General features: G+C 43.8%; 1 protein-coding gene across 3 annotated transcripts in view; it reads right to left on the bottom strand.

The window, feature by feature from the left end:
• Nucleotides 1–26,488, bottom strand: part of SLC35B3 (solute carrier family 35 member B3) — a 320,376-nt gene that overhangs the window by 281,677 nt on the left and 12,211 nt on the right. Inside the window, exons 2-3 of one of the 3 annotated variants that reach the window (XM_085607242.1) lie at nucleotides 4,807–4,973; nucleotides 213–278 (exon numbers count right to left, since the gene is read on the bottom strand). The gene's annotated coding sequence lies outside the window, so the exon portion shown is untranslated. Of the gene's footprint in view, nucleotides 1–212; nucleotides 279–4,806; nucleotides 4,974–17,558; nucleotides 17,605–26,488 lie in introns of all 3 variants that reach the window. The other 2 variants (XM_085607243.1, XM_085607241.1) reach the window with 2 other exon arrangements.

The raw sequence follows: 26,488 nt of genomic DNA, 5'->3' as shown, positions 1-26,488 counted from the left end.
TAAAAAAATTAAATTAAAAAAGGAAAGATTAGCTTAATGTGTAAGACATAACAATGGGGCACTTTGCAGCTATGATATTTTGTTGTTATGCTGCTTTGGTATATGGAAAGTCTTGTATCATGCTTTCACCACTGTCCCGAGTACATGGTGACAACACACTTTTCACAGGTACACATCACACCACAGGTTGCATTGGATGTTTGGCAGTTCACCTGCTATCAATCCGAACCAGTGAGCAAAGGGGCCCGATGCATCAAAGGGTGTTCCCCATTCTGCTTCTATGGAAAAATATGATAATAAATATTGGTCAAGATTCCTATAAGTCAGCCATTTCACCAATCATTGACAAAATGAAATACTGCCAACATATCAAATACGATTTTTATACTCCCACATTCTCTGTAGTCTATATAAAACAACTAGATTAGACTATAAAACATTATTCTAAGACCTTCACCTTTAATTCAAGCACATAAAACTGGAAGACACAAAAGGAAAAGGAAACAACATTTTAGTGGCATCCCCAAATAACAAAATGGTAAGGGCCAAGGTGTTAGTTTCCATTTAGTTGTCATAAAAGGGAGATGGGGCATGTAAGAAAATAAAAGTTTGGGCGTGTTTCACTTGGACGTTTTCTATTTTTCTTTTTGGGCTAGGTTAGCTGGCGTTTTGTATCTTTTCAGAGTCTGGCCTACTAAATAGGCCCTCACACAAAGAAAGGGCTTTTGGTTTGCCAGGTTTATATGTCAGCTGCGCTCAAACAGTGCAAGGTGCCTAAAAGTCAAACTCACATTTGGAGCAGACCCTACAAAATACATTTAAAAGACATATCACAAGATACACAATATGTAGATGCTTGAAGTGAAAAAAGCCCCTTTTGACCAATGATTTGTTAGAAATGGCACAAACACCCCACGCTCCCCACCCTTGACGCCGTGCTTCGGAGTCCAAGGAGCATTCACTGGATGTTAGCGAACATTTGGTGCAGCAGTGAAGAAGAAGCTACAGTCATAGCAATCTGTACATGTATTTATCGGCAACTTTTAAAACCAGGCCATTTGTGACCATAGCTTTGTTTTTGAAGGAAAACATTTTCCTCAGAACTATTCCTGTGAGGATGCTTAGCTTCAGTGCAAAAAATGAAACCACTGCTGGCCTCTTATAGGAAGTTATGTTAGTATCTTAGCCAGAGCACTAGTGTTTATTTCTTAACAATAATGCTGTTTTAGTGCCTCTGCTTTGTATCACATGCACTTTTGTGTAGGGGAGGCCTTGCTGACTACCAACCTACCAATGGTAAGCTCACGGTAACATATTCATAGCAAATGCTAGATTGTTTTAGCTGAGACTTCTATCCCCCCACCCACTACAGTCTAATAAAATACTTTATTAGGAGGTGGAATTAATTACACGTGTCAGGGATGTGTACATGTGATTTCTCTATGGGTAGAAGTGAAATAGTAAATTGTCGGATTCATGGAAGTCAACCATCGTGTCATTTTCACGTCTACACTTGCCCTGTCTTCTTACAAAAAAGTCAGCTTCAGTTATGGGCTTGCTAACAGCAAAGCATAGAACTGCTATGACGTGAAGGGCATCTTACCACTCAAATGTAATTAAAGCTAGCTGACTGCTGTTTGAACTCAAAAGTGGTGTGATGTAGAAAAAGTTCTCAGGACGGAGAATGGAAGATGACAAGAGCTTGTAATGTGAATGGATTCCCGAATAACCAGATGTGACATCTGATTTGTTGTTTTGAATAGTGTAGGGCAAAAATGTGCTTTGGAGAGGTTTTAAAATGTTGCCCTATCCTAACTGTAACTGCTGCAACCTCATTTCTGCTCTTGCTCACCAGGCCTTCAAGTTGTTCCAGTCTATGACATGTAGAGCCTCATTCTCATGCTTAGATTTTGAAGTGAGAAACTTCTGGTTAGCTTGATCAGTGACAAGAGCGTACTTTCCTGTATTTGTTGAATAGTTGTCGGTTTAGTTTCTCATCACTTCAGAATCCTGCCTCTGTGTAACTCCTTTGTTTCACCTTCATAACACGACCTCCATTGGAGCCCGATACACAAAACCCTATGGATATGTGTCTTGTCTCTGCTTGTGCACCTTATGCTCATTTGGGGTGCTTATGGAATCTGTTAGAACTGGGGGTCTCTAGTTGGCAGAGGTAGGTACCTTTGACCAAATAGGGACCCTTGTTTCTAAGTCAGAGAAAGGGGATTACACTCCTGGATAACCCCTGCTCACCCCCTTGGTAGCTTGGCATGAGCATACAGGCTTCTTTTAGAAGCAGTGTGGTAAGCATTTGTGAACACATACAGTAATACGGTGAAAACACTACAGATGGAAACAGGTTTTATAAAAATGAGTATTCTTTATATAGACTTAACACAAGACCACAAACGACAAAAATCCACAATACTGTACTCAAAATAGACTTAAAGATGGTAGAAGTAACTTAGTTCAAGTTGATGATAAATGCGACACGTTTCTCACAAAAGTACCTGGATGCGTAACGCAAAACAAAAAAAAGGTTCGCAGGTAGGGTGATGCGTCGGTTCCCTGCTTCGGGGGAGGCGATGTGTGGCTCCTCAAGGCTTGCACAGAGTAGGGGATGCGTCTTGTTCCTTACCGGAGAGGAGGTGATGCATTGATTCTCGTACTGCGTTCCGGTTACGATGCAGCAAGATGGCGCCTCGATGCGATGCGATAATCCGGTGCGATGCGATAAGATGGCGCCCTTGATGCGATACGATGACGTGAAGGTGATGCGTGCACACCTGGCGGCCATGTGGTGAACTCTGTAACTTTGGAGCCGCGACAGGCCCTGCGACACGCTTCTCCGGTGATGTGACGGCGACCCTCAGGGTGGCGACACGCTTCTCGGGTGATGCGTCGGTAAACAGCTGCGACGAAGGTACGCTTCTCTGGTGATGCGGCGGTGACCTCTGCGGCGGCGACACGCTTCTCAGGCGATGTGACGGCAACAGCTGCGAACTGCGACACGCTTCTCGTTGAGTCGCGCTTCCAGCTCCCATCGACACGCAGGCTTCTGCAGACAGATTTCCCAGCAAGGAAATTCAGAGGGGAGCTGGTGGTGAAGTCTTTTGTCCCTGAGACTTCAGCAGGAGGCAAGCACAAGATCAAGCCCTTGGAGAAATATTCTGCAAGATGATGAAAGTTCTTTAAAAGTTCCTTCTCCTTTACTTGGCAATGAAGACACCACTGCATGCGACCCAGCAACACAGCACACTGGCAGGCGGGCAGTCCAAACTCCTGCAGCTTCCTTGGTTCCTCTCCTTGGCAAAGGTTCATTTTGTTGTTCCAGAAGTGATCTAAAGTCCTGGGGTGTGGGCCCCAATATTTATACTGCAAAATCCTTTGTCCTCTGAAGGCAGAGGGTCTGGTACCTAGTTCAAACCAGTTCTGGGTGCATTCTGCCAGTGTACACCTTCTTCCTTTGTCAGTGTGGGCCAGGGTCCTCAGACACACCACAGGAGGTGGAGCCAGCATTTTGGAAGGCAGGCACAGCCCTATTCGGACCCAGGTGCTACTCCTCCCACCACTCTACATGCAGATAGGTCTATTCAGCCCTGTGCTGACTCACCCTGTCTCCTGGAGTCTCCCCAGCCCCTGTCACTCACAAACCAGACACAATACACAAGCTAGCAGAGGTAGGCTGGATGGTTAGGTAAGAAAATACCTACTTTCTAAAAGTGGTATTTTCAAACACAGAATGTTAAAACCAACTTCACTAAAAGATGTATTTTATCATTCTGAGCTCAGGCACACTAAACTCAAATTTCTACAATGTTCCCTGGGTCAGTTAGGATTATAAGGTGTTTTAATCAAACTGCCCATTCTGGCCTATGGGGACAGGTAGCCTTGCAATAGTGAAAAATGAAAATGGCTGTAATTCACTATCAGGCCATGCCACACACATCAGGGCATGTCCTACCTTTTACATACAATGCACCCTGCCCTTGGGCCTACCTTATAGGTGTCTGATATGTAGAAAAGGGAAGGTTTAGGGACTGGTAAGTGGGTGCACTTACCCAGTCGACATGGCAGTACTGGACTGCACACAGGCTCTACAATAGCAGGCCTGAGACACACTTTACAGGCTGCTTCTGTGGGTGGCACCATCAGTGCTGCAAGCCCACCAGCAGCATTTGATTCACAGGCCCTGGGCAAACATGGTGCACTATACTAAGGTCTGACAAGTAAATTAAATAAGCCAATCATGGAGTCACTAATCAATCCATCAATTTAACATACGGAGCACTTGCACTGTGGCACTGAATAGCAGTGGCACAGTGCCCAAAGCATCTAAACCAGCAAACAGATCAAAAACAGAGGAGGCAATCAGTAACAAATGGAAGGGAGACTCACACCAATGGTACCAGGTCTAACAGGATCCCCTTGTCGCCGGTTTCTGAGATTCAACGAGATACATTTTTCTTTTGTTAATAAACCCTTTTTAGAATTCCAATTGGGTAGAGTTTCACTAACACTCTCTACGTTCAGTAGAGGTGGACGTTTTGACCTGTGGCCAACATTTGGGTTGGATCTGTAGCATTATATCTTGGTTGAAGAGAAATATTTATCTTCTTTTATCATCATATCAGCATATCCTTTGTAGTAAAAAAGTATGATGTTGTTAGAATCTTTCTTTCTGAAAGCAAAAACTTAAATGTTCAGTAATAAAAAAACCAAAAAAAATAGACAGTGCATCATAAAAAAGAAAAGATACATAGACAATAGTGATTTAGGAAAATAATAGGTTAAAAAGGGGCTTACCTCGTATCAGTGGGAGCCAGATTTCAGTAGGGAGGCAGCTTTAAGTCACGTCGGACGTGGTAGTTCAGAAGTAGAGATGCCAGTTCTTCTCAGCCACCATCATCACCCGGAGAAAGAAGCCTCTAAGGAGTCATTGGGTGGCCTGGGAGACTCATTGCTTTTGAAGCCTGTTAAAGAATAATTCAAAAGAGGCATTTTGAGTAACAAAAGCTTGGCTTGAGTTTTATAGGGCACTTTTTCAAAGTTCAGTATTAGTTTTAAATATATTTACATCAATACTAAGTTTGTTTTTCTCGTTTATTTATTGCATTGTGGCATTTGCACCTTGGATATTATCCCTTGCAATTTCTTTCATTGGCCTGCCACAACTGCCCACAAGCCTACTTAATATGCTTTACAAACAATACCAACCCGAATAACAGTAAACAAAATCTCTCGAGAAGGCAGCGCATGCGCGGTCTACGCAAGACCTAAAAAGGGGCAAAAAAAATGTCTAAAGAATGCATTTCTGCAATTTTTGAGAACGATTCCTTGAACTACACAGAGAGAAGAGAGGATGTTGTAGGGAATGGTTGGCAACTGTAGACAGTGGTTTCAAAATGTTTTCCTGGTTGGAAAGCCTTTACTGAGGATTACAGCAATTTTGCCATTTTATGGTGAACTTATGAGGGCCGTCCTAAAGCTCAACGAAAAACTACCTCTCTAGAAAGGCCAAATTATGAGAAATACTTTAACATGTTTTGCAATGAAAGAAAATGGTGTGCATTGTCAGTACTTACTCAAAAACATAGAGAAGTGAATCCAGGCCAGCTTTTGGGTGGTGTGACTGGTGCAGCCAGACCTGGTGCTGAACTAGGTGGGGGTGCTAAGTTGAGAAATAACTCATGGGTTTAAAAGCACCTGCTGTGTACAGCAGTTTTCAAGCAACAATAAAAATGTCAAGAAAACTCTGGTAATGAATGTACCTGCTGGAGATTGAGTTTTATCTTCTGGCAGTTTTGACTCATCATAAAGTAGCGCAGAAGGTTAATTTGCTTGCTGCAAATAACATGTACTATGAAGATCACAAAACTTTAGTTAATAGAGATAGCTCAGTGGGTTACTGCTTTTGTCACAGAGATCCTTGTTACTTGCATTTCACAAGTTACAATCCTAATATGTCACAGCGGCCTATGAACTATCATCAAAGAGCTGCAAGCAAAATACATGGCATTGATTAGAATGTTATGTTTTCCTCAGTCTTTCATTACCCCAATGGGTAGAAATATGAGGCCAACCCCAACCACTGAGGTATGTTTTAAGCCCGGGGTGTGTAGTTCTCCAGACCAAACACTTTCAGAGTATACTACCTACTGGTATGGATGGCATGTGATTCCTACACCTTGTAATCCTCATAGTTGTATGTAACATTTTGTATACACTGATGTACACGTCTGATTCTATGTCTCAATGTAATCTGTGTATGTTGTAAAGTGCTCTGACACCCTACACTGGTATTGGTAGCGCTATAAAACAAACTAAATGCATGTGAAAGAACAGCAATGGATAGAAGAGGGGCACTGTAGGAGGGTGGTAGTGAGGGAATCTATGGAGAAGGTGGTCAATTAGAGGTGGGGGGTGGGCAAAAAAGATTCTTGCACCGGGCACCACCAGCGCTATAACCAGTGAATAGCCCGGTCAACTACTTCTCTGCCACATTGGATCCAGTAGCTGCCGCACACCCTGGTTGTTTAAAATTGGTAAAAAAAGGTTAGTCTAGCAATTGAACAAGGGATTGTGATGGGTTATAGATTTATTGTGTTAATACCTCATTCTGTTGAGATTTTGCTGACTCATACTCAGCATCAGACAAACCGCTAACTAAATATGTGCAGACAATTGTATTGGCTGACATTTCAGTCAGGCGATGCAATACCTTGAATCTGATGCTTTTGCCAATTGCAAACAAAGTTGATGATGAAGATGATTGTGATCATGATTGTATTGACTGGATTATACACCAAAACAAGATGTACCACTGGAACAGTACTCCAACCTAAGGAGATTTTGGATGTCAAGTGTGTTGTCCATAGAACTGGAAACCATCTGATTACATTGGGCAAAGGGATACTAGAGAGGTAGCTTTGCTCTTGTACTCTGAATCTGTTACAATCATTTCAGTGATTGTGTGTTTATTTTTGAGGTGGCTTGAAGGCTATCCAACCAGTAGCCAAATTACTAATGAGTGAGTTGATCCCTAGATTCGGTTTGCCAACTTCTTCAGAATCCGATAACTGTACACATTGTAAGAGTGAAGTAATGAAGCTATTGTGCACAGCTTTTCAAATGGAGCAGACATTCCATTGTAGCTACAGACAAGAAGCATCTGGAATTGTAAAACAAGACAATGGTACACTGAAGTCTAAGTAAGCAACATCACTGAAATGGCTAGACGCTCTTCCACTCATACTGATAAGCTTCAGAAGCACACTGAATAAAAATATGGGACTTTCCCCGCAAGAAGAGTTGATGGGGAGAGCCATGAGAATCCCTTGCATTCCATCAGCTGCACCTGTGTCAATAATGGATGACATTGTGATAGATTACTGCAAATGCCTTGCTGATGCTGTACTCGCTCATTGTCATAGCGTCATTTTGGCAACACAAGAACTATGCCACAACCTCTAGCCTGTTAACTGGGCAATGGTGAAGGAGCTTATTCATACGTTTTTCCTAGAGCCAAGGTGGAAGTGTCAACATAAATAATCCTTGTGGTGAACACTGCTGAGAAATGTGGAGGCTTGTCACAGTGGATCCACACTTCTCACGTGATGGGAGTGAAGACAGCAGTTGAAGAAATGGTGACAACAAACACCGAGTCACAGCATCAAGCTCAAGATCGCTGTGCGAATCCACAAGGGCATGGTGAATATATACATCAAGATCAGAATCAAGTTTACCAAGATAGAGAACAAGAAGAACAAAAAGAAAATAAAAATCAAGAAACCTAAAATCAAGGAGAAAAAATTGATTTTCAGAAACCTCCAGAGGAAATCGGTTTCCAGTGGAAAGAATTTAGCTGTTCCACGCAGAAACCAAATGGCAAATGAAGATGAAGATGTAGCAGTACTCGTAAGCTGATTTGAAGATGAGAAAGTACATCAAGGAGATAAATTGCCTGAACTTGTGAGAGGAAGAAAAAGAGTGTTCAAGGAAGTCCAAAAAAAAGAAAAGATAGAGTAGATCTGGAGCAGGCAGAACAAGACTTTAATGGCAGCAAAAGTGAACAGTCTGTAGTCAAAAGATCAACAAAAGTAAGAGTGCCAAATAAAACGTATGCAGCTCCTAAATGGTCATACTTAGCCAATGTTGAGTCAGATATCAAAGTCACTAGGTTAGCAAATTGCCCATTTATTGTTGAAGAGGAAGGAAAACTACCATGAAATAATGTGAATAAAGAAAGAGATTCATTTTGGAATAATGACATTTTTTGTGCAGTTTGCTATATAGCTTAGGTATCCAATCGAAGATAATAAGAGTTCCTTTCTTGAGTCTATGATGAATATACGAACTGAGCCTATAAAGTGAAGATTTGAAGAAAGTCAAGTTTTGATCTTTGATTTTGAACGTTAAAATTAGTCTTTAGATTTTGTTTTGCTTTTTAGTAACTTTTCATATAAGTATGGCAATCTGTAAGCAGAGATTCTGCTCAAATTTATGAACAGTTTTATTGGTTATAAAAATAGTTTTAATTGGTTTACTGTTGTGTTTGACTTTACTGGTTGGATATGATTCACTTGCAGATGAGAGTAAAGAGTTAATCACTACATAAAATAGAATAGTTGACACAAAACTAGCATATAAACATAAATTTTCAGGCAACTTAAAGGAGAAAGTAGATTTAAATTTATTTTCATTAATGTTCATAATTATTATTTTTGGACATTTCTCCAAATTTCTGTTTCAGAGGGAGTTACCTGTTTACAGATTCCTCTGTCTTATTCGATCATATAATGCTTTTGTTAACGCTTTCCTTGTTTCTTACCTCAAGAACTACAACATTTCTTAGCGTGAGCTTTTATTGCACAGAGTTTCTTAGTTAGAGCCTATTTTATAACTTAGGTATCCAGTCGGAAAAGGTTCCAACTGAAGTTGTGGAGACTATTTCTAATCATTTGAGATCGATCATACAACCCAACTTATAATCTGATATGACAAATAACAAACTTGTGGGTAAACTGAGTAATGTGGGACATGAATTTATTAAAGAATATAATGAAAGAAAGGTGAAAATTAGTAGAAGTTGGGAAGAAGTGAAAGATATTCAATTGCAAGAAGAGGCACAAGAGAAATTCAGATGCTCTAGAATGCATCCTAGACTGAGAGTGTAGCAAGAAAGGAAGAGAGTAATGTGTATAATGTGTGAGAAATCTCCGAGTGATGAGTCAATAGAATTGGCTGGAATAAACGGGTGTGATGTCAGTTATGTGTCCAACAATAAGCTTTTGACTGGTGAAAGACCAATATTAAGAGGAATTTATTAAGTTTGTGAAAAACTGCTTATTTTATTCTCTCACATAATTGGGTGGGAAGCAGCTATATTTGGTTGTCTTCAGCTGCAGTTTCCTTCATGTACATCATGTGAATCAAATGAAAGAAAGGGGGGACACTCGGTGACAATCGACTTAGAAGAAAAACAAATTGGTTTCTGTATAGTACTGATTGATTTGTTTGGTGTTCAAATACATACTATTGGTAGATGTGAAATTATAAAGTTGAATGCGTTGGAGGATTACTTGGCTACTAGTACTGCTGGAAAATTCTCGCGAGTTAATGAAGAGCTAATGGCTATACATTCAATGGTGATGCAAAAAAAAGGGGGAGTCTGTCATCTGTTAAGGGCTTTACAGTGCTGCACTTTCATACCGGGTGATAGTAAGCTTATTAATAATTACATTCCTGATATAACTACCATTTCACGAAGCAAAGATTCATCAAAAACACAGATCATGGTAATCAGTTGGTAAGGGGTTCAGTGAAATTGGAAAGGATTTTGTAAAGATTGGTGAATACTTTGATAGTATACCAACAGGGTGTTAGACAGCATTAAACAGATTACAAAAAGCATACTTAAGAGTATGAACAGTGCATCTGACTCCTCATTGCATAGGAAGCCTTGTGGAATCTGGCACTTTATGTGATATCCACTGAGTGGTTATCTTGCAAATAGCCCATTGATTCCCCCAGAAGTGTACAGGGCTCAATGTAAACCCAAAGTGCTCTATTTGTGGTAGTGTGGTCGAGCAGCCTTAGGCCTAACACGGAGGCGTGTAACACATTTGTTATACACACAGTAACCAATAAACGACACACAACTCAAAAAAGGAGATCAACACCAATTTTATAAAAAAATAGGTTTCTTTCAAGATTTCTTTTAAGACAAGATGTGCGCTAAAAGGTAAGTACATTTTTAAATAAATATACTTTTAACTTTAAAAAGTGGACACAGAGCAATTTTTCAGTTCAGCAATGTTAACCTATGGGAGGGAAACAAGAATGCAATTTTAAAGGGAACTGCACAACTTACAAATCCAGTCTTCAGGGATACAGGTGAACACCAGGCAAGGTTCAAATCAGTTCCAAGAGAGTACCACCAGCGGAACCGGGGCAGTCGGGTGCAGAGATCAAATTTAGGGTCCGGCACCCAATGTTAACCAATGGAGACTGGGGGTGATCAAAGTTGCGGTGTTCATAGGTAAGCAAAGTGGTATCAGGTGTCAATCTCCAGGAGTTAAGGTAAGCATGGGGGCGCATAAGGCAGCACCAAACTTACAGCCTCAGTGGCACAGTGGCAGCTGGGTGCAGAGTGCTGATACAGCATCGGGCACCCAATGCAAATCAATGGGGGAGATCGGTTTTGGAAAAAGGCTGCAGGCTCGGGCCAGGAGGCTGAACGAAGGAAGCCCATAGCTGCCCAGGAAAAGTTCTGATGCTAGGGGATGTAGGGATACCATTGATCAAGCTCCCCAAAGCCCAGGGGCTTCGGGTGAAGTGGTATCCTTTGGGGTTGAGAACAGCTTACCGGGCAGGTCGCAGTCAGGGGGGAGTCTTCAGATTGAGGCTGCAGGCATCGAGGTAGAGTCCAAGAGGGGTCAGCCCACAGTGGACTCTGTCTCAGAATTGCTAGGGAACCTTCACAGGACCGGTGGGCCACTTGGACTCAGACCATGGGCGTTGGGTGCAGAGGTGGGTCCGGAAGCAGTTTCACGGTTTCTCAGGGCAGAGGTCTTCGTTTTTACATTTATTTATTTTTTGGGACAGGTCCCCTGTCCACGGGAGCCTCTTGACCTTTATAGAAGGCAGGCAGTCCTCCCAGGGTTTTGGAGGTTGCTGGGCCTGCAGGACGAGTCAACTTTTGTAGAAAGGGCGAAAGGGAGCAGACAGGCTGGCAGGGCTGGTGCCAAGTCAGTCACTACTCCTTCTTCTTTCTTGCTGGAGCGGCTCTTCGGCGTCCGAGCTTCGTAGGTCATCAGTAATTGGATTTCAGGGTCTCGGGGGTGCCACCTAAATACTAGATTTAGGGGCATTACAGGGGACGACAGGGTCCCAATGGGTTCCTTACCTGGGGTGTCTACACCCTCTATTATGCTACTCTCCAGTGGGAGGGTGTATAGCCCTAGCCCTGATTGGATACGTCTCACCATCTTCAAGATGGTGGGCACTGAAAAATGTGCTTCACTTCGCCTCCAGCACCTGAGGGGTGAAGTTGGCGAAGAGGGGCACACCTCCTCTTCTCACTTAGTTTTCCTGCCGGTTATCCTGCCAAAAGTGAGGGTTTTGAACTGGGGGCTGCCATTTGCTGCTAGCAGCAGAGGCTCCGGTCGCATTACAAAAGCGGCAAGGTCTTTGAAAATTCCTTCTCAAGCACTGTGCGCATCCTGGGGGAGGAGGTGTGACAACTTCGCCCAGGAAGGGCTTTGTTTCTGGACTCAAAGAGCAGGGGCTCTTGACCCAGGGGTCCAGAAACATGTCTGGTGGTGTTAGGCTGCCTAAAACCAGTCAGAAAACACTCCAGGGTTGGTAGGTTTGTAGGGGGGTCCTCTGAGTACATGCTTTAATAAATCCAACACTTGCATCAGTGTGGATTTATTAGGAGGAGTTGTTTGTTACCAAACACTCCTGGGTTAAGTGAAGCCATCATGCTGCTGGGGAACTCGAGTTGTCGAGTTTCCAACCCATGTACTCCCTATGGCTTCACTGGCACTTACAATATTAAGAATAGACAAATATCATTGGGGATATATCTGCTCACGAAAATATGCCTAAACCCGAGATAGAGTGCACCCTGCCTTAGGCTTGTAAAGCCTGCTAGAAGGGTGACTTATCTATACCTTCGGCAGTGCTACTTTGACATGGAACACAGGTAGTGTGCCATGTTGACTTTATCGTTTTTGTCTGTACCAAGGCATGCAGGCTGCAGTGACAGTTTGCATGACCTTGGTGAGGTGTCCCTATGAGACCCTTTTTGGTCCCAAAGCCCTACGTAGCAGGGGTACCATTTACTAGGAATTACAGGGGGTCTGAAGTTGTGCCAATCATGGTAAAGTTTTAGGGAAAGAAAACTGGTACTGGGAAACTGGTTAGCAGGGGCATAGTACTCTACAGTCAAAGATGTATTAAAAGCCAGGCAATATGTGTGTGTGTGTGGGGGGTGGGGGACTGCAACAGAAACCCATTTTCCTACAAAGCCCTTGATTCTAATTAATCTTAACACAAAAAAGCTGAACAATATTCCCGCAAACAGCTAAAGAAAAAAAGACTCAGATTGGGATTGAACTTCCTTCACACTAACTTTGACGAACATTGATTATTCGTAACACAATACAAACAAGCATTGGCATAGCCAATAGGTCTCGCCTTTGGGACCTTATCAGTGTTTAGCCATGCAACAGTTGATGTTGTTGCACCAAGGATATAGTGCTGCTTAACTAAATACTTATAAGGGTCCCAAAGGCAAGACCTATTGGCTATGCCAATGCTTGTTTAATTCCAATAGAAGCCCAGGTTTGATTCCCTCACACCAGAACCTGTGCTTCTATTGGAATTCTCAAGGGCATATTATCAAGCCCCTTATCGCCGCTTTAACGACAGTTTCCTACCACTAAGGCGGCGATAATGTTATCGACGTTCTTGATAATATGGCCCTTGCGTTGATACATTAGAGCTGGTATTCCAATATCTTGAATTTTTAACCCACGCACATTCCTCCAGGTAAGCACATGGAGGGAACTGCACGTACTAAAACCCATGGGTGTTAGCGCAATTTGCGCGAAACCTGTGTTTTCAAATTGGGGGGAATCGCCGTTTGCAGCACATTTGACAGCCCGAGCCACGGAATGGTGCGGATGGTATGTTGCTGTACCCTGTCATGGGAGTAGTAGGGCCAGGACTCTACAGTGCCACCTTCCGAGCACACCTCCCCTACTATTAACAGCGTGTGGGTGAACACGGGTAGTCCGACGGCCAGCTCTAAGCAGGGACTAGTGGGACCCAGATCCGCTGGTTACACGAAGAACTGCGCAGTCCGGCAGGGCTAGGGGTGAAGGCGGGCTCCTTAAACCTGGAGAGATGGATGGGCACATGCATGGACATCCAGAGTCACCCCAGCTGATTGAGTTGTTCAATTAAAGCACAAGACATTTACATGCCGTAATTTCCACAAATTACCGACAAGCGCTTTAGACACAACCAGTGTCGCCATCGATTAGCGCATTGATTTCGGCTGAAGCTGATAAATTCCTGCTTGTTAGTTTAAGTAATTTTCCTGGGCCTGTACGGCGGGGGTGCTGGGGACTGCTTCAGCTAACGGGCGCGGGGTAGCGCTTAGAAGCAGTCGAGCGCAGAGCACAGAGATGACTGCAATCGTAGCATGAACATTTAAAACATGAGGCATCGCATCGTACAAATAACTTTGCCCGCAGAGGCAGGCACCAAAAAACTCCAAAGTCGGACATTTCTAGTTTAAAATGACATTCTCTTTTAAGCCCCGAAGGTAGTTCAGTGTCTCCATGGTCAGCAAAAGCTGGTTCTGCTCCAGTGAACTAATGATTCCCCGTGTCCCCCTCCGATGTCAATAGACCACCCCCCCCTTCCGCTTGGTGCTTTCAGTTTTATCTGCCCACTTGAGAAGCTGCCTGTGAGGTTCCCAGCCCGAGACAATAGCGCTTTGCACTGAATGCAGAGGCTTTAGAAAGAAGGCGAAGAGGTTTCCAGGCACACTGCACTCATAGAACAAAACCAGCCGGAGCAAGACACATCATTGTGCCACTCACCCAGCATGCGCACTCCCCGCTCGCCACTGTACCCTAACCCTGCTGCCCGTACAACAGCCACCAGAGAACTGCTCGGCAAGACGTGAAAGTCCCCATCACTCCAACACTTCACACACTACGGCTTATTTCAGTGTGCCCCGCCTCCCGTTATCAGCCCCCTCAAAACGAATACTGTTTACCACCCAAACGCAGCCATCGTTTAGCTGCCGGGTGCAGCTGCTACGCAGACGAGACAAGAAGATTGAAACTGGGTGCCACATGGGGATGTCTGGAGAGAGGCAAATGTTCCAAACATAAGGCATGAGGCAGGCTCACGGAGAGTTACTGCTGAGCCTCCTATGCAAATCACGTTTACCTTGCGGGAGCGAGCAGCAGCAGGCGCGATAATTGCTAACAGATGGCAGTGCTGCTCGCAAACGCTCTGCATGCACGAGTACTCATTGGAAACAGTGCAAAACATGCAGGAGTTTCCAAGAAAGTACAGAGCGATTCCAAGAGGTCATCTCCTAAGCAACGCTTGCGCGCTGCGTAGGTGAGACCTAAAAACAGAGGGGCAGCCCAGAAACGCAAGCAAGAGCCATTTCACAGTAATATCCTGGTTGCTGGCCTTAAGCATTCTGTTAGGCACACTACAGCTCTTAACTTAATAAAAACTGACAACATGGCCTGCTTGCAGGAAATGTGGGAAGTTAAACCACACTTAATAAAAGGATACTACGAAATACACCAAGAAGCTAACAAAACTAACAATTTTGGTTGACCATCTGGTGGACTATCAATCTACGTATCTACAGGCCTAAAGGTAGAAACAACCATATCTGAAGAGAAACACTTACAAATAAAGAGGTTATAGAGGACCGAAGTGTCTTTAGTTCACTTCTGAACGTGAAAAGAAATACTTTCCCCAAAAACTGCTCCGTGGCAACCACTAATCAATAAACACCTCATTTTGAACTAAGACATAATAAGAGACTTGCTATACGACAATTTGAGAGGGAAAGACAACTATGAAACAACAGTTAGGAAGAAGTAAGGGCTTCGAACAAACCCATGGTACACCTTGATGTAAACAAAAGTAAGTCAGTGTTTAGAGGTGCAGTAAGAAATCACAGCAAGGATAAATCGAACATGGAGTCCAAGCTCCACCTAAAACGCTCAAGGAAGGCCTACCGTACTATATTCTGGACGGAAAAGGCGAAACACCTGGAATCCGAATGGCAAAATCTACACACCTTACTGGGTCGTAACAACCAGGAAATGTTTTGGCAATAGGTCAACTCTTTAATTAACAAACCCTATACTAGAGGGAATGGAGTCCCTCCCACCAGAGAGGACTGAACGCGTCCCGGGGCTTTACATAGACAGGAGCCCACAGGACGTCACCAACTCCGATAGTACTAGCCTTGGGAACCAAATCAAGACACCTGTTCAATTAATGAGATTGATGTTAAAAAAGTACTAAACTGAATGAGAGATGAAGGGGCGCCTGGCCCCAAAGGCTTACTGTGCTCTCTTTTTAAAGCTGATAAAGGGTTTTGGGCAAACAAGTTAACGCAGCTTTACCAAGAATGTTTACTGAGCGCACATGTACCACAATCATGGCAAGGGTCCAAAACTTTTACTACGGGGGACTTGAAGATTGGGCTGTCACGTGGTCAAGATAGGCACGGTTAGAAACACCACCATTTACATGTTTACGTTTCTTAAGTTGCCTTTTCTTTGAAACACAGTGACTTTTGACATACATTTGCACGCATGACCATGCAGGATAACATTCTCTGAATCTGTACTGCTTACATTTCCACTTTGTAGGCACACTATCATGACACCTGGAACATTCAGTACAAGGGCTAAATTTCACTGTGCAAATGGTATTTATGTTATGGTCTGGTAGGCAACAACGCTATTCAACTAGAATAAACAGTCGTAGCCTGACATGGGTTGCGACATGACCACATGGGTGCTGTTATTATATATATAGAACCACAGGATCGCTCAGCTGACCCTGCGAGGTCACTATATGCCGGTATTCCAGCTCAGCTGATTCCTGCTAACCAACACATGGGATGTTCAGCTCTAAACCAAGACGGACAGCCTGATGACACCCGCAGGTAAGGGGGAGTTAAATGACCCGGGCAGGGATTTGGCAGATCACCCACCTTAGGCAGGATTAGTTCAGGGAGTGTTAGGTAGGAGTACACAGTACTTATATGCCTGCATATATTCACTGTTTCAGCACAATGGTTGAAATGTTTACCTTTTTCATAACGCTGATTAAGCAAATCTGTTTCATTCTATTATCTCAGCGCACATATTTTATACAAGAATCACAATGCTTCAATAAATATTGAAACGCCTTACTGAGCATTTCTTGTGTATTTCTTTGGGTATGCATGAGAGGCCAAGCTAAAGGGTTATATATACATATGTTACCACACATTCCTTTGGAGATCAGAGTTGTCATGCTCGGAGACTGCACACATATTTGTTACTCTGTAAGGTTAGGGGGTCAAGATTGTGCACTGTGGGCTAACAGGGACACAGGCCAACATATCCTGAGGGTGAGCATGGAATCTGTCTGGAACAATCCTGATGTTTATGTTGTCTGACAAATGCATAGTTTTACAGCTGTACAACAAAGCATATGGAGAGAATCACTTTTCACCAAGCATGCTTTAGGAAAAAGGCATCCGCTTTAGATAAAATAGTTGCTCTAACTTGTACGGCCCACCACTCCTGTCTGCACGCTCGCCCCACCTTCTTTGCCTGCTTCTTAGGATTATTTGCAAGCTTTTTACAGGGTGGGTTGAAATATACCCTGGGCTAAGCTTACAAAATGGGGAATACTGCATGCTCTACTTAAAGCCATTATTGTTGTGTATTCCGATATTTGGGTTTGTATCAAGTTAGGACAGGACAACATCGTCACAGATCGAATTGCCACTTACCGGCGCCTAAAACAAGGCTGTGTCCTAGTTCCAATGTTGCTTAATGTTAACATAGCCGACCTAGGTAGTGACCTGGCAAGAGCAAACATATTTCCACCAAAGATTGAAGTATTCAGGCTACTGATCATCCAATATGCAGATGATTTGGTCATTCTTGATCAGACACAAATTGGCATGCAGTGTGCACTTGATGAACTACACAAATATAACTTAAGCAATAAACTGAAGGCCAACATAAACAAAACAAACATGATGGTTTTGGGAAGTACAAGAACAGATTTAAGCACCATTGGAGGTTGGGCCAGCTAAAAATAGCACATACACAGAAATATAACTATCTGGGTGTTCAGTGGAAGCCATTATAAGAAATATAAAAGCAAAGCTGCTGCCAGATATCTCTTACGGCATCACGCATATACAGCGAGCTTTCACTGGTGTTGGGCAAACTGCAGTGCACTGCATACAGGTGGATCTCTCATTTCCCAAAACATACCTGTCAATCCCAGCTACGTTTGGAATTTGGTTTGATGGTGCAGGAGCTAGAATGCAAGGCATCATTTATTAAATGTTATTTTTGTAATCACTCACGCAAAATCAGGCACACTCAAGATGGCCTTACAAGAGATCTTCAACAAGGAGGCAAACCCATGATCCTTATATTTAGCCACTACAGTTAAGGATTTAAAGCTGATAATGGATAATCTAATAAACAGCTCTGTTTTGTAATTCGCCCATAAAAACCCTTAAAAAGCACGTTCTACCTCTTTCAAGGAAGACTGATATAGAAAAACTACAATCAACTGTTCACTCAAAAGCAATCTATAATCATACCAAGAAAAGCAAATGCAATCATATTTAAAAGTGCCATTAAGCAGGGTGTGCAGAAATCAAATACTTCGTGCAGGGACTATGGGACTATGGTTCTCCCAATAAAAGAGTACAGAGCTAACTAGAATAAAGCGCCTACAGTTATAGTGCATTGAGGGTTTTGCTAAAACAGAAGAGAGCCCATGTTACCTCTGCCTTGCTACTGTCTGAATTTCTTGGCAGCGTGTCACACTTTACCAGGATTATAAAATGATAGGAGGCCCTGGACTTCTGCATCACAACTAGCAATACAAAGGAACTAGCCTGATTTAGCAAATACATACATATAATATTTAAAAACATTAAATCCCTGAAATATTCTAGCTTATCCCATCAATTGGTGAGGTAGCAAAGCATTGAATGTGGCACATTGAGGGAGATGCTCTAAGGAAGGACTTTTACAAACTTTCTGCATGCCAAAAGAATACCTGCATTGGTGGTCACAAATATCTCAATATGTGAGGGAAGAACTTTGTTTACAAATTCATCTGAAAGATTAAGCGCAGTGGCATATGGACTCTGGATTTTAAACAAAGCCTGTAGAGCAAAATCTATTTTCTTTGTAATGAGCTTAAAAGTTTTAATTTCTAGTTTAAATTTTAACTGAGCTTCTATAGATCTCACAGCTTCTTATATTGCGTAACATGTTTTATTCTTGGGTGAATGTATTCCTAACAATTTTAAGTAATTGAAACAAATACACTAAACATTCTCCCTTTCCTTTAACTTTTCCTCCAATATTTCCTTTTTTCCTGATGAGATATTCCCTATTCGTAAACTCTAATTGAACATTTAAGAATATACACAAATTTGGGGGATTACTACTGAGCACAAAGTGGACTCATCATGTTAGTCTCTCCCTCATTCTCCCTTTGCTTTCATGTGTCCTCCATTATTTCCCTTTTTCCGGATGAGATACTCCTTATTGTTAATCTTGGACAAAACATTTAAAAACATACAAAAATGTGTGGAATTTCTGCTAACAACCCAATATGCAAGATGATAATTGCATGAAATATATTTCAAAGAGCAATGTTTATTCAATTTCCTATATTTACAGAAGGAAATTTCTTAATGTCAGACCAACAGTTCGGATTCAGAACAGGCAGAGACACAGAGTCCACCATCATATCCATTTGGGATCACCTCAAACTCACAGTTTAAAAGAGCTGAGTGGCCACCCTATTGCTTCTGGATTTTTGAGCTGCATTTCATACTGTCCACCACCACAAATGCTGCTACAAAAATGTCATCATCTCGGAATATGTGAAAGTGCTCTAAAATTGATTGCTTCCTACCTCAGAGACAAAGTGTAGTTTGCCTCTCACCTTTCACATCAGTCCCTAACACCCAACAATGTGGTGCCCCTCAGGGCTCCATCATATCCCTTTGACCATTCAACATCTACCAAACAACCTTACCAAACCAGATTAAATCCTTTGACTTTACAATTAAAGAGAATTTTAAATTACAATTAATTTGAGGCCAAACTTGAAATTCCTATCTGTTCCCTATCAAACGTTAGCACATATTAAATGTAATAACGTAACCCAATGTTATCCAATGGGAGAGCTGGGCCTTACAGTAGTAAAAAAAAACACATTTAAGAGTTATTCACTACCAGGACATGTAAAACTTAAAAACACATGCCCTACTTTTTAAATTCAATGCACTCTGCCCTATGGACTGTTTAGGGTCTACATCAGAGCTGACATGTTTTAGAAAGGTAGGTTTAGTCCTGACAAAAGGTTTATTTTACCAAGTTGAATTGGCAGTTTTAAAACTGCACATCAGGGTGCAATGGCAGACCTAAGACATATTTTAAATTGCTACTCAAGTGGCTGGCACAATGAGTGGTACAGGTCCACTAGCAGCATTTAATTTATAGGCCACGGAAACATGTAGTACAATTTACTAGGATCTTACCAGCAAATTGCAAGTGCCAATTAGGTGTAAGCCAATAGTACCATGTATTAGGGGAAGAGTACAAGCACTTTTGCACTGGCTAGCAGTGGTAAAGTGGACAGAGTCCCAAGGCCAAAACAACGACTTTCACAAAACAGTAGGGGGGGAAGACAAAATGTTTGGAGGAAGACCACACCAAGAATGAAAGTGCTAACACATGCATTCTACACAATGAAAACATGGAGTCGCATCTTCCGAAACCTTGGATGCCAACAAAAACTACCAGCCATCCTCAGTCTCGTAATTTCCAAGCTTGTCTACGCTAATAGCCTGTACCTCAGAGGTCAAAGGTTCATCATACCTGCTATAAAACTAATCGGAAATGTTGGTGCAATACTGCTTCTCCACTTTCATTCAAGAGAACAAATGACTTCAGTCCTGCCATCACTCCACTTCCTACCTATGGCTAAAAGGGCAAATTTCAAATACTCTGCATTGTCCACCGTGTCCCTGTTGGGAATCTCACATTCCTTTTCCACTCCAACCACCTGGGATTAAGCTTTGAACCCGCTAAACGGCCCTTTAATCTTTGAAAAGGTGAAATCTTAGTTAAGATGTTGGGAGTAGTACAGTGTGCCATATACTTCTCTCTTAATAACTCCCTAAGGGACCCCCTGACTGCCAGTGCAGCCTGAGCACAATCTCTAACCAGACCATTCATTTTCTCCACCAGGCCAATGGCCTGGGGGGAATACAGTGTTGTTCAGTGATGTATGATCAACAACCTTTTAAGGAAACTCTTCATCTCATCAGGTGTAAACTGGATACCATTGTCCGTGACAATAACTTTCGGGATCTTCTCACATGTAAGCACGTCCTTTGGGAACTCTGTTGGACTTGGCTCTTTTGGCTGAAGCTCCCTAAAACTTTTGCTTTCCCCCAGACCGTTTTCCTGACATAGAGTTGCCAATTTAGATGTTTTGGGTACTTTACCACTGCTAATCAGTGTCAAAGTACAAGGGTTCCCTGTGTAAAGTGTAATGGTGATTGGTTGGCCATGATTGGTATATTTGCCTTACTAGTAAAGTCCTAGTGATGTGCACTGTGTGTGCAAGGGCTAGTAATGCAAAGGCACGCAGAGAAGGGAACTTAGGCCTTCAGTGTAGGGCTTGCGCGCAGCTTGCTAAGTTAGCATGTTGTCCTGACAAGTGCAACCACTTGTCCGGCCGTATTTTCCCTTTTACGTACACAGTGGGCACCCCTGTGGTAGGTCCAGGGTAACTCCAGGGCAGAGTGCAGTGTAAGTAAAAGGCAGGACATATACTTAGGTGTGTGCTATGTCCTGACAGTGAAAAACCCTCCATTTTGTTTTTCACTGCTGAAAGGCCATCCTGCCCATAGGACAGAATGGGGAGGCTGGGTATTGTGTTTGTTAGCCTAGTTTCCTATAAGTTTAAAATGGAGAGGTGAAGTTTAGCATATATGAACTCACAGTGTCATAACACATCTTTCTATGAAAGTGGTTTTGTCACTGTGTGTTCAGAAACCACTCTTTGAGAAAGTGGCTGAGTATTGTACTTTAAGCATTTGTGTGTCTCTGCTGAATGTGGATTGACTGTCTGGATCTGAGATGTGCGAGGAGCTGGGAGAGGTCTTGACCCAGGGAGGGGTGGAGATGGCACCAGGCTGCCCTGCATTGGGAGAGTAGGGGGGAGGAGAAGCCCAGGAGGTGAAAAGGCCTGGGCTGCAGCTATAAACCAATTGACCCATCTCCTGCTGAGTGATTAAGGATCCAGCCCCCCAGTATCAAAGGGAGAAAGGTGACACTGGGAAGGAGACACCCAGAACTAATTTAGGCAGGGGTAAGGGATCCCTGAGCATAACGAACTTCAAAGACATTTAGGGGTATAACTATGAGAGCTGAGGCCCCTGAACGTTGGAATAGAAATGGATTGAGACTGAAAAGGCTTAGACCCATTTCGTGGTCAAGAGGAACCTCTGCTAAGGAAGGAAGAACTGAAGAGGCTACTGGGAAGGATCAACCCTTGCTTCGTGACCTGGGGCTGGTCTGCAATTTGCTGTTTTAACCAATGAAGAGGCTGATGGGACTGTGCTGTGGGCTGTGTCTTGTAACCACAAGGGCCAGAGGTGAGCTGGCTCCCTGTTTGGATACACAGGAACATAAAAAGTCCCAAAGAAGTTTCAAGCAACGCGGTGGGCGCGTGCTGTGGCAAGTTGAGACCCTTGGAAGGTGTGCCATGTGATCTTAGACACACGGAAGAAAAGGGAGACTCGGACGCGCTGGGTGTGTGTCGTGGTGCACAGGAGGCGTTGGTGAACAGCCCCTAGTCAACGTTTGCACCGGAGGAGAAGTGAGTCTCGGACGTGCAGGGTGCGTGTCGTGGTGCACCGCAGGCGTTGGTGAAGAGCGCCTGGTCAACGTGTGCATCGAAAGCAGAGTGAGTCTCGGACGCGCAGGGTGCGTGTCTGGGTGCACTTGAAGCGCTGGTGAGGAGTGCCTTGTCATCGAGTGCACCGGACGAGAAGTGAGGCTCGGACACGGGGAGAGTGTCGATGTGCGACGGAAGGCGTTGGTTACGAGCACCTGGAGATCGAGGCACCAGAGTTGGAGTAAGTCTCAGTGAAGCAGCGTGCGTGCTTTGGTGCAACCTGGGACTGTGGAGGTGATCGCTGATCATCGTGTGCACCGGAAGTGTGTCTCTGCAGCGCGGTGTGCGGGTCTTGGTGCCAACTGAAACCGCAGGAAAGAGTGCTTGGTGAATGTGCACTCGGGGTCGACGAAAAGACTCATCAGCGTTGTGTTTGTGGCTTTGTGCGAGACGAGACCCGGAGGGTGCTGTGGTGAACGTGCACCCAGAGTAACGTAATCTTAGGGGCGTGGGGTACATGTGCCCTGCGGCCGCCTGAGACCTTCCTAACAGTCGCGGCCCGGACCGGCAGCCCCAGAGAAGCTGAGCTGCCAGGCCGAGCCGCTGAGGCCCACTGAGGAAATTCTACACGGAAGGCCCAGTCCGTTGAAGGAGGAGTGGAGAGTGGGGTCACGCCCTCAGTTATCGTGGATCACTGCCTGGGCGGGGTGCGGGCTCGGAGGGACACTCTCTCGGCCTCTCGGGCCTTCTGGCGATGTGAGCCTTTGCTTCGGCTCAGAGTGGGGCCCATACTGACCAAAGGAGTGGCAGTACTGGGGCCATAGTGAGAAGCTGTGCTTTATGTCATCGTTGATCCGTGTGGGGGGCAACTGTTATCGAAGAGGCTGACTGTCGTAATACACATTGCCAATATTGCTGCTAACGAACTGCCGATCTGTCCTACGACGCCCGAAAGTATTTCTGCCTAACAAAGTACACAATTATAACGCTACGCATTGCATTATTTCTCCCTTGCAATGTACAGGACGGCATCGGCCCGCATTGCATTATTTTTTCATTGCAAAGTACATGATTGTAGCTACGCATTGCATTATTCCTTAATTGCAAAGTACATGACTTTAGCGGTGCGCATCGCATTATTTCTTCATTGCAAAGTATGTGATTGGGGTGTGACGCACTCCATTATTCCTTCATTGCGCAGTACATGTTTGTAGCGGTACGCATTGCATTATTTCTTTCATTGCAAGGTACCGGGGTGTATCGTTATGCATTGTATTATTTCTCCTTTGCTCAGCACAGGATTGTTTTTTTACGCAGTGCACTATTGTCTGTCCATTGAAACGTGTGTGATTCTAGCATTATGACCAACATAGCGTTTTGAAAGCGGTGGTTGGGATTTGAACCTACCAGCCAGCCGGAACAACCCTTTATTGTATGTTGGCTTTTGTATCATGTGGTCTGATCGTATATCTTTTTATATAAAGTTTATCCTCAGTTTATCAAACTCATATGGAGTCCATTTGTGGTGTCACCAGTGGGTTGCTGTGGGCGTGGTTGCACATACTATACACTCCTGCCTTGGAGATAGGTCTGGCTGCTCGTGCCAAGCTACTAAAGGGGTGAGCAGGGCTATCTCAAATGGTGTCCTCACTTGGCCTAACGTTGAGTGGGGAGTCCCGGGTCACACATTCGGTGACAGTACTGTGGGACTGGGACTGCGGCTTCCAACAAGCTCCATTACACTAGTTGCGGTTATGGAACTAGTACAACTTGCAGACACCCATTTGGAGGTATAATCGACTAACACAAGTACATATCTTTCATTGGGGGTTAACAAATTGAAAGGGCTAACAATGTCCAAACTCAGCTTTATACCATGGCTCCTCCGCCACTTCCGCTGGAGACAAAGATGTTGTCCTTACCACTTTGGGCTTGTCACTGCTTGAGCATAACCCGCAATCCCTCACCAGACTCTGTCTGTCACCATTAGCTCTCCCTCACCCTTGTTTTAGTGAGAGGCTGGCATCAGTGGTCAGAATGGTTCTCTTTGTCTCATCAAAATGCCCCATGCTGGGCATACTTCCAATCACATCCTTAATTCTTGAAAAAGCCTTCTCACATTCTATCGACCACAAAAACATAATCCCTTTTTTCAGCATCATTCTCAGAAGCATTACTATACTAGCAAACCCCTGAACAAACTTCGAATAGTATTCGGCCAATCCAAGGAAAGACTGCACACCATCCTTGTCCACGGGAGCTGGAACTTTAGTGATGGACTCAGTCAAACTCACCTTAGGCTTGATACCTTCTGCAGAGATGGTGTAACCAAGGTAAGATACCGTGCCTAATCTAAATTCTTGCCTCAAGGTGAGCTCACTGGTCTTCAGCATCTCCAACACTTGCTTTAGAATAACATTGTGAGCGACACTGTCCTTTCCGTAAACCAGGATGTCGCCCTGGAAGAACAGTACATTAGTGATTCCCCCCAGGACGCCCTTCATTATTTTCTGGAAGCAAGCAGCCGCTGAAGCTAGGCCAAAAAGCATCCTCTTGAACCTATAGGCTCCCGGAGGTGTCACAAAGGACATGAGTTGGCGGGAATCTATGTGCAGCATCACTTGATGGTAAGCTGCAGAAAGGTCCATCACTCTAAATACCTGGGCTCCACTCAACATGGAAAACATTTCAGCGATGTTTGAAGAGGTTGCCGGTCCACCCAAATCCACTGATTAAGGTTCCTGCTTGGACCCACTGATCTCAAGTGTGAGGACCACAGGGGCCCACACCTATGACGACTTAATTTCTTTCACAAAGTCCATCCTCTTGAGTTTGTCCAATTCCATTTTCACAGGACCATCATGAGGTTTGGGATCTTCCGTACCTTATGAACAGCGAGTTTGGCATAGCTCTTAAGAATGATCCTGTGCTCAAACGCCCATAATAGGCCTAATTCGTCCCTGAACACCTCAGGAAAGTCTCTAGGCACATCCTCATCCTCACTGATGTTGGCAACGAGTATAACTTGGTCAGTGGTATTAGGGTTTAGAATAATCCCCAAACCCCAAGACATTGTCTCCCTGTTTGGCTACATAGACCTTACCAACAGTTTTTCATCCCTCAAAATTCATGCTCATAATGGTGTACCCCATGAGATCAATCTGTAGTGTATTGATTATTACACATGGTCAGTGGCACGCTTGTGTATGTTTATTTATGCTTGACGTTCCTGTTCTGGAATGGATCGATGTTGTGGACTGAACTGTGACTTCTGCCAGTTGCAGCTGAGTTCACGAGTTGACCGGTCTATCCAGGTCATGGGCAAATCTTCAAGGAAAATAAATGTACCTTCATCATTCTTTGTTCTCTGTTGCCTTCCGTCTTTCACACAATCTTAACGCCACCATAACCCCCAAGTTGAGATGTCAAGGGTTTGCAGCTCAATGTCGTCATTGCCAAAAATGTGTTCCCCATTTCTGTACCCTATGATGGTGAACAGGGAACCAGAATCTGCTAGGACCGTGATCTCTTTACCTTCTAATGATATATGACACTCAGGCATTTGCACCCGTCCAACATACACCTCTTAAATCGATTGACTCGCACTCTCAATCTGATTCTGTGAAACACATAGGATGGCAGGTTGATGCACATCTGGTGGATCATCAAGAATGTACCTCCATGTTCTTGCACACCTTTGCCAGGTGTCCCTTCTTCCCACAAACTGCAAAGCAATTTGGGCTTGTGGCGAGGTGACCAGGGTTACGACATCTGTAACATTTCATCTTAGATTCTTGCTTGGAATCTTTGACCCCAAACCCTTTGCCCTTGGTATTGGCAGAACTAGCCTTGGAGCCTACAGCTCCTACCTTAAGTATTGACGTGTGATATTCATCATCATCCTCAGAGTTCACACTAAAAGGAACCACTAAAAGGAACCACTCTTCTACAAGTGTCAGTCGGTTTGTCATGTAACGATTCTATTAGATCTCCAAAATCACAGAAGCGCACAAGGCTGTTGAGGGAAGCTATGTAATTCCTCACCTTCTCAGTTTTGCCCTGGACCCCAGAGAAAAATGTATGTCTTTCCATAACTACATTTATACGGGGTCCAAAGTGCCTCTGTGGAATGGTCCCATGAAGTAAAATAAGTCCAAAAGACGAATGATTTTCCAAAGTAAGATTTATTCCACAGATAGGACCCACGTCGCTTGCCACAGCAGCAGGACAGTCAATGCGTCACAAACCCCACTTTCCAATA

This window comes from Triturus cristatus, chromosome 5_2 (assembly GCF_964204655.1).
Source record: "Triturus cristatus chromosome 5_2, aTriCri1.1, whole genome shotgun sequence".
NCBI classification, from domain to species: Eukaryota; Metazoa; Chordata; class Amphibia; order Caudata; family Salamandridae; genus Triturus; species Triturus cristatus.
The sequence above is the reverse complement of the archived record's forward strand: the minus strand, read 5'-3'. Positions and strand labels throughout refer to the sequence as shown.